The sequence below is a fragment of the Plutella xylostella genome, chromosome Z (assembly GCF_932276165.1).
Source record: "Plutella xylostella chromosome Z, ilPluXylo3.1, whole genome shotgun sequence".
In the NCBI taxonomy this organism is placed as follows: Eukaryota; Metazoa; Arthropoda; class Insecta; order Lepidoptera; family Plutellidae; genus Plutella; species Plutella xylostella.
In genome coordinates, this window is record NC_064012.1 from 12,351,319 (window position 1) to 12,360,063 (window position 8,745).

At 30.9% G+C, this 8,745-nt stretch overlaps 1 long non-coding RNA gene across 1 annotated transcript; it reads right to left on the reverse strand.

Moving 5' to 3' along the window:
• Positions 1 to 214: 214 nt before the first annotated feature.
• On the reverse strand, positions 215 to 7,965 carry LOC125491208. Its single transcript, XR_007268185.1, has 3 exons — positions 6,513 to 7,965; positions 1,347 to 2,365; positions 215 to 817 (listed from the first exon to the last, which is right to left on the reverse strand). It is a non-coding gene; the product is annotated as an uncharacterized LOC125491208 (long non-coding RNA).
• Positions 7,966 to 8,745: the final 780 nt, after the last annotated feature.

Genomic DNA, 8,745 nt, shown 5'->3' on the forward strand with positions numbered 1-8,745 from the left:
TCACGAACAATGTGCAAAACAGTTCCAGTGAAGGGAAAGGACTACCGTGAATATTTTGATATTAAATACTAAATTACTTAAATTATTTATAAAAGGGGTCAGTGGAACTTTTTCATTGCTTGTGAGTGTGAGTACTTATGATCCTTGGTGTAGATGTAGATAGTACATAGTGTTAGCTTGGTACTATAGAAGATGCTGAAAATAAGACACTCAGGAAGTTTGAAGTAAAATACTTTTATAAGGAACACAAACTATTCAAAAAGGAATCTAATAACAAACAGAAGTCTTTTAAAAGTTATCCTTGTTTTTTCTGCCATCTTGAATTGAATGAATCCGCATGAATCCAGTGACCGGCCAGTCAATGCGAATCACAGACAATATAGAAACTAAATGAACTAAAGAACAACTCCTAGCTACATCTAGTAATCCGGCCGGACCTATGATGAAATAAGTAGCTTGATATTAGTAAAGAATAGCATTGGTAAATTTAAACGCTAACAGTCGGCCGTCCTGTTATTGGGAATGTCCCCATTCCCTGTCGGCCATTCGAACGCTAACTAACAAGTTCTAAATTTATGTTAACAAACTGAATGAATTAGCAAAATTAATAAAGTTATTATATCTATGCGGTGATATTAAATGCACTTAGCAATCATAATTAAAACAAAACTCAAAGAGACTATAAGTAATTAGTAAACCATATTCCGGCTGTTCTTATTGATGTACTTAATGCTGGTCTGACGCTGGTCTGCTACGCTGCAACGTTGCTAGGTGAATTTTTGGTCGGCTACACTGTATGTTCATTGTTCCTCAGAATCTGAAATAGGTACACAAATTATATATTAATTAGTTGTTTTTTTTTTTTTTTGTTTATTGTTCTACTGCTGGACATTGGCCTCCTTATTAGTGTTCTACTGCTGGACAATGGCCTCCTTATTGTTGTTCTACTGCTGGACAATGGCCTTCTTATTAGTGTTCTACTGCTGGACAATGGCCTCCTTATTAGTCTTCTACTGCTGGACAATGGCCTCGTAGCAGAATAAATCAAATTAATTCGTACGAGTAGGTAAATTAAATAGTGATTATTTGAATATTGATATGATTTTGTTTCTGATATAATTTTTAAAATTTAAACATAATCTTTATTTATTTTGAGTAACATTAAAGTGAAAGAAAGTATTATTATACTTAATAAGAGTATTATAAGAAATATAGGCTTAGTTTACATATAAAATGTCACTAGTATTGTGGGTACCGCTTGTGCTTCGGCATACCAGTCACAACCCAGTGTGAGTACCGCTTGCACATCGGCATACCAGCCACATATACTCGGACAACATACTTACTCTTTATCAGATAAATAGTATAGTGGGTACCGCTTGTGCTTCGGCATACCATTCACAACCCAGTGTGAGCACCGCTTGCACTTCGGCATACCAGCCACTATATACTAATTATCATTAGGTGAGCACCGCTTGTGCTTCGGCATACCATTCACAACCCTGTGTGAGCACCGCTTGCACTTCGGCATACCATTCACCTTTTATTATAACAATATTAAAGTGTGTGTATTATCATTCAGTGAGTACCGCTTGTGCTTCGGCATACCAATCACATCCTTGTGTGAGCACCGCTTGCACTTCAGCATACCATTCAACTTCATTTATCGGAACAATACTGTTCGGTCATCCATTCTCATAATATATTTATAATGCAGGTATCTTAGTATCAAAATATATTCCAATTCTTCTATTTTATATATAATATTCTTGTATTTTTATATTTAAATCATCATTTATTATAATAACAGCAGTGTGTTAAACATTTTGATTTATTAGGACAATACTGTTCAGACAGCCATTCTCATAATATATGTATATAAAATGTAAGTTTCTTTCCATGTTCTCATAATGTATTCAAATTATTATATTTTAATTCTAATATTCTTGTGTCTTCATATTAAATCAACATTTTCTTTGTAATTTTATTAAAGTGTGTTAACCATCTTGATTTAATAGAGCTTTAGACAGCCATTCTCTTAATATTCCAATACATTCTTGTATTATGTGTATAAAATGTAAGTATTTTCTTTCCATATTCTCATAATGTAGGTATTCCAATCCTTTCATTTTATGTCTTATATTCTTGTGTCTCCATATTAAATCGGCCTTTTCTTTGTAATTATATTAAAGTGTTTTAACGATCTTGATTTAATAGATCAATTCTGACCCTCAGCCATTCTCATTATGTAGATTTTTATATGCATATTCTCATTTTATGATTATTCCAATTATATCTTCATATTTAAATCATCGTTTTCTTTATCATCATCATATTCATCATACAATATGTAAATATTCCTATCCTAAAACAAGAACAGGAATTAGAATAGAAAAGTGAGAAATAAATTGCATATTAGTCGCAAGTAATAAGTTACATCCACAGCTTAATAATGAACCTAGTTAAGTAAGGTATAATATTATATTATGTTATCATAAATAGTTCTTATTACCTTTATCTATTTACAGGAAAATTAACGAATAATTTATTATAAGAATTTTGAAATAATGATAGCCAATTACAAGTTTTTAATTGCTTGAGACACGGATAAAAGTTAAGTGTTACAGTTGCCACGAATTAATTATGAATTATTCATATATAAATTAGTTGATGTAATGGCATTCCTATTATATTGTAACATGATTATATTATAATCAGTTAAAGTTTCGTGGAATTTTATATTAATTATTTTAAATTGACCGTATCTTAAGTATTAAGTTTTCTATCAAATGAATATAATATAATTAGAGTTAGTATGCATATGAGTTGCAAAATCAAGAGTATAAATATTTGAGAGTATCATTACATAACATGACAATATTTGTGCATATAACATGGTGCATGGTAATAATTAGCATGCCATGATAAGAATTTACAATCAAGCATTCAGCAAGTAAGTAAACACATATAAGTAGGTAAAAACACCTCCTGTGGGTTGACTGGTAGAAAATGCTTGTAGCATTAAGTCCACCCTTTGTACACTTATTTTTATATTTGTGCAATAAAGGATAAAATAAAATAAAAATATGTAGAGGTAAATACAAGTAGGTGCTTATAGCTACCTTTAATTAACAGCCTTTTCAGTGTCGGCATAATTAAAACTAGAAAATACTTAGATACCAATGGTACCTCAAGATACAGACCAAGCTTAGTTTGGTGACCGCTATCGCTACTGTATACTTAATTTTTTTTTTTAATATGTGCAAAATATTGATTAAATATCCTATCTCATTATAAATTTCATCGATGTCAGCATATTCAAAGAAAGTACAGTGCATTAATTTAACCTACTATTTTTATTTGTAGATAAGTACAATAAAGACTCTTAAAAACATTTCTTTATAAGCACTTCGTTTTTTTTTTTTTTTATTGTTTCCGTCATTGCCTTCAGATTGATCTAGAGTATTTCATTCACCTTGTTATGAATAGTGGAGGACTGTTAGGTTAATTGTATTTGAAAGTAGGTTTCATCAAATCATTTCTACGTTTTTATGTAAAGGGTGTTTATTTTTTTAATTTTGTTTTATTGAATTTTTATCTTTATATATGATAGGCCCAATGGAATGAAATTTGTATGTAGGTACTATGTCAACCTCGCCATATTATGAGAACGTGGGCTTATTACGAGTTTTGAATATAGAATATTTGATTATATATAGGATAATGTCACTTTGTTTGACTTCTCCTTTTGTAAATAAAGCCAGCAAAGTAAGATAATGTATAATTAATTCTGAACCTCTACGTCAGCAAGCCAGCGGCGTCACAAATAAAATATATATTTGAAATGTAGGAAATAAAATAGATTTGAAATATTTTGTTTTAATTACTGCTCTATGCCCAAATAGTATGAGATGGGTTCTTGGCAGTTCCTACAGGGATATTTAAAGTAACTGATGTGATGACTGACTGTGCAAAAGCTTTACAGTCTATTTATAAAGTCCAGAACTGAAATTGATTCGAACTAATTGTAAAATACCGTATTAAATTGATCTATTACCTTCATCTAAGCACCAATCCGTTAAACGATATAGTCAATTGCTATTTTATTTCCTAATATAATTAACTGTAACTGTAAGTATTCAACAGGCAATGACATAAAGTCTCCACAAATTCGCACTCTTTACTTCCATGACTATAGTTAGACTGTATATGTGGTCAGTAGTCGTGTTCCTTATTTAAATAAATTAATAAATAAATAAACAAATAGTACCTATGGTATAGTTTTTAATTATATCTGTGTTGTTGACGTTATGTGATTCACACCAAGGTGATTATCAACTCGAGAGACTTATATAGCTTCCACTATGTTTTTGTTTTTTTTTTATGACGCTTCCTTATGTCTGGTAAGTAAAGTTGGTTTTCCTTTTAGTCGTCAAAAATGTATGGGATTTCAACTGTCCAAAAACCAATAATATAATGGACAGAGCATAATTGATATTTTCACACTGTAGTTTGAGTTTTAAAGTTCACAAAATGTAAGCATTTTTAGATTGAAATCAATTTGAGGCTGAGCATTGTTATGTATGGAAACTGGTCAATAGTTAGTTTTATTTATATTTAGTATTAACAAGTCATGGAAAACCAATAAAGAAGAGAGAGAATATTCCAGGTTCCGCAATTTGTTTGTTGTTAGACATTTGTAAGATAGTATCATGATAATGCATGGGATATAATCCCGTTTAAGTTTATCTAATAAAGATGAAGGCTTTTGCTAAGTCTAGGAATACAAATATTGTTTTCTAAAATTGCTTATAATCATAATATAAATTATTATCATTGCAACTATGTTGGTGTTACATTAGTTTTAATTCTAAGTAAATACATATAATCTCCATTATCATAGTCTCCTATACAATATAACGACTTTTCCTTAAAACTCAACAAAGCAGTAGGTACTTAAAAATACAAAATATAACACTTCATAAACATTAAAGTTGTAATATACCTATGGTAATTTATATTTATTTAGCAGATCAGATCATTTAATAAAAATACAATTAAACAAATTAACTACAGCCAAAATACTTACTTTTCCATCTTTATACATATTTGAAGTTGCGGTTTTTGTAAAACAAATGTTTGTTTGTCAAAGTCTCCCAGACTCTTAACAGATTAATAAGGTAGTTCACAATATATTAATAACGTAAGTTTTCCGTCGTAAAAACAGCATTGATGAAGAAATAACATATTGTGTATGAGACCAAAATTTGTTTTAATGAAATTCCCAATTAGGTACTGTGGAGGTCCACAGTTTAAGTTATGATTTGTTTCAAAAGGAATTATGAGTTACTAGCAGGAAAATGCTCATTATTATACATAAATATTTGACTGATGATACACTATGACATTATAAAATTAATAATGTTATTCAACATTGATATTTATTAATTGAGGCATTATTGTACTTGTATTAACACAATTCGTTAAGTCATTATTTATTGTACCTAATGTTTAAATTATGGAAATAGCATGTGTGCATGATTTGTACTCTCAGATCTCAATATTCTGCTGAACACCTGTTATTCATACATTACCTATGTTCACAAATAAAGAATTGAATAAATGGTTTAATTACGAAATCAATCATTCTATGCATTTCATGTGTATTTATGTTTCATTTCATAAATTTGTTTTGAAATTAATTCAAATAAAAAGACACTCCAAGGCCGCTCAAGATCCGCGCCAAGCAAGAAAAAATACATTATACGTCTTGGATTTTGCAGATATTACTAATAGTATTAATTAATACTTCTGATTTGACCTGCCTGTTGCGATGTGAATATCTATGAATTACACAGAATAGACTGTGCTATTTGATCCTTTTGGACATTGTTTATATCCTGACTTGTTTAAAATACAGGTAGGTACTTACTATCCACAATAATATTCGGAAGCAAGAAAGTTAGTAATGTAATGCTAAACCTTTACAATAATAAATGAATGTAACGTTAAAATGCAATACAGCTGTTACAGGTCATGATTAAATAGGTACTAAATGGTAATTTAATGTTCTCGACTAATCTCTGTATTTGACTTTCATATAGATAACTTATATTATTAGGACATCTTTATCTTTCCTGTTAAAAGTTTTTCCTAAAGAAAGAAGTTCAACAAAATTTTACAGTTTGTGAGCCAGGTTGAACCGCCTGGGTGGTATGATAACTAATAGGTATATTGGAGTATTGTTTATCTATTGTCTCAATGGTGAGGCATTCAATGTATAGTTTTAATTCATATGTTGTATTTTTTTTTTTATAATTGATTCGAAAATAAGAAAACAAAATGACAGAAAATAATGTAAGCATGCGGGTATAATGAAATGATATATCTGAAAAGATTTTAAATAGATGATGCATGCACCTTCACTAAGGCACCAATAAAAGCATACACACACACAAAACATTTTCGTCAACAGATAGCATACAGAAGAAAAATCAAACACTCTTACGTACGTGTACAACTCCAGCTGATGGAATAGAGAGAAAACTTCGCCACAGATTATGGATTTTGCATTTGTATCACTTTCTGAGTCTTTTCTTAGCCATGAAAACTCATTTTCCCAAAGTTGTGTGTACTTCTGTGTCCTTTTTTTCTTCGTCAAAACTTTTCGATTTTTAGATGGGGTACTTGCGTTATTATTATCAGTACAGGATGCTTGATCGGCGTTATCAATGTTCATCAATCACGTTATAACGAATGGATAAAAGTATTCCAAACAAACAAAACCAAAGTCACAAACAAAACAAACCTCAAAAACTTCTCAAAATAACTTGTTACATGTGACATTTGACGTTTGACATAAGTGGCTGCGTTCAAGATCGTCCAAAGTAAATAGTCGACTTTTTTTTGGTTTTGATTATGTGTTTTTGCGTAATATTATATGACTAGTAAAAATGTGTAAAAAAAAGGCTATTTTAGCGTACTCTATTAGTGTTATAGATTATAGATCACGCTTAAATGATATAGAGTACAATACTCTAAAGTAGGGTTGGCATTCCATGGTGGATATTACATCGCGGTATTAAGATTTTTTTCTGTAGGATATTACATCGTCAGTTCATGCTAAAAATTCAGTTATTACTTGATCAATTAAATCAAAGAGAAATAAACTTTATGATTATTAATTATTGACTTGCTACAGTTGCTACTGCTAATTCACAATAATGGGAGGAATTGCGAATTCTCCATTTTGCATTTAGGCCTAATACGCACGCGATATTTCAAATAAAGTAAAGTAAAGTACTTTGCATTCACTGTTGCTGTTTGCAAGACAACAGTTTTAATACAAATCTACCTTATAAAGCTGTGTTTTGCACTTTTCGATAATGAAATTAATCACAATGATAAAATCTTCGCCAAATATAGCGTGATGATCGCGTTTTTACCTTTTATAACCTTATTTGGACTTTACGTGATATTAATTTCTTAAGATAGTGGTTAATAATACGTAAATTTCTTTTCAGTAATCATAGAAACTGCATATTGTTATATCCATAACAATTTTCATAACTAAGCACAGAAATAAATTCACTTACCGGTGGGCGTAGACTTACTCATCTCAATTCTGAAATGTTAGCTTGGTACTATAGAAGATGCTGAAAATAAGACACTCAGGAAGTTTGAAGTAAAATACTTTTATAAGGAACACAAACTATTCAAAAAGGAATCTAATAACAAACAGAAGTCTTTTAAAAGTTATCCTTGTTTTTTCTGCCATCTTGAATTGAATGAATCCGCATGAATCCAGTGACCGGCCAGTCAATGCGAATCACAGACAATATAGAAACTAAATGAACTAAAGAACAACTCCTAGCTACATCTAGTAATCCGGCCGGACCTATGATGAAATAAGTAGCTTGATATTAGTAAAGAATAGCATTGGTAAATTTAAACGCTAACAATAGGTACTTACTGATTGCATGACGCATTTCAGAAATTGTACTTACGTTCTACTAACTTTGTAATATAATTGTTTATGTTTACTTACGATCGGTCCGATTGGGGTCGTAGAGAAGGGCAGGAATGCAATAACATGACAACCAAAACAGGAAAACAGATAATGAGCGAAAAAATCACAAGAAATAAAAACATCGAACTGTACAAGGATTCGCCATAACTAAAGTGGAAGTTGTCCGGATGAAACTGAAATCTTCAGGAGCACCTATTCGTAGTACACCATGAAGAGAAAAAATTAAAGAAATAATAAATAAATAATTGCTATAAGCAATAAGGCCGCTTTTTTGTACTGTTGTAATTTTTTTTGGTGCAAATAAAGAGGATTGTATTGTATTGTATTATTTGTTGGTCTCAAAGAGTACCGCGGAGGCGACAACGAACGAAAAGCCATCCATCGTTATGGTACAGTTTTGTATAGGTACAGGTGTTGCAAAAAGTGTACTTATACTACGCCGAAACCTACGTGTACAGCATGTTATAATATGTAAGTCCGAAAATGAAATCAGTACCTATAGGTACTTATGTAAAAATTCGGCAAAAATGAATAAAAAAACATAGAAACTTCGATACCATTTTTGCAGCATCCTGTAGAAATTTCATCGTTTTCTCGGCCGTTGAACATAATATTGTTTTTCGCGTTGTAGAGTAGGCCCTCTCGGGGGTCAGTCTCGAAATGGACGAACTACCGAACGAGAATTGTCAAGCAATCGGCACGCTTAATACATCGAG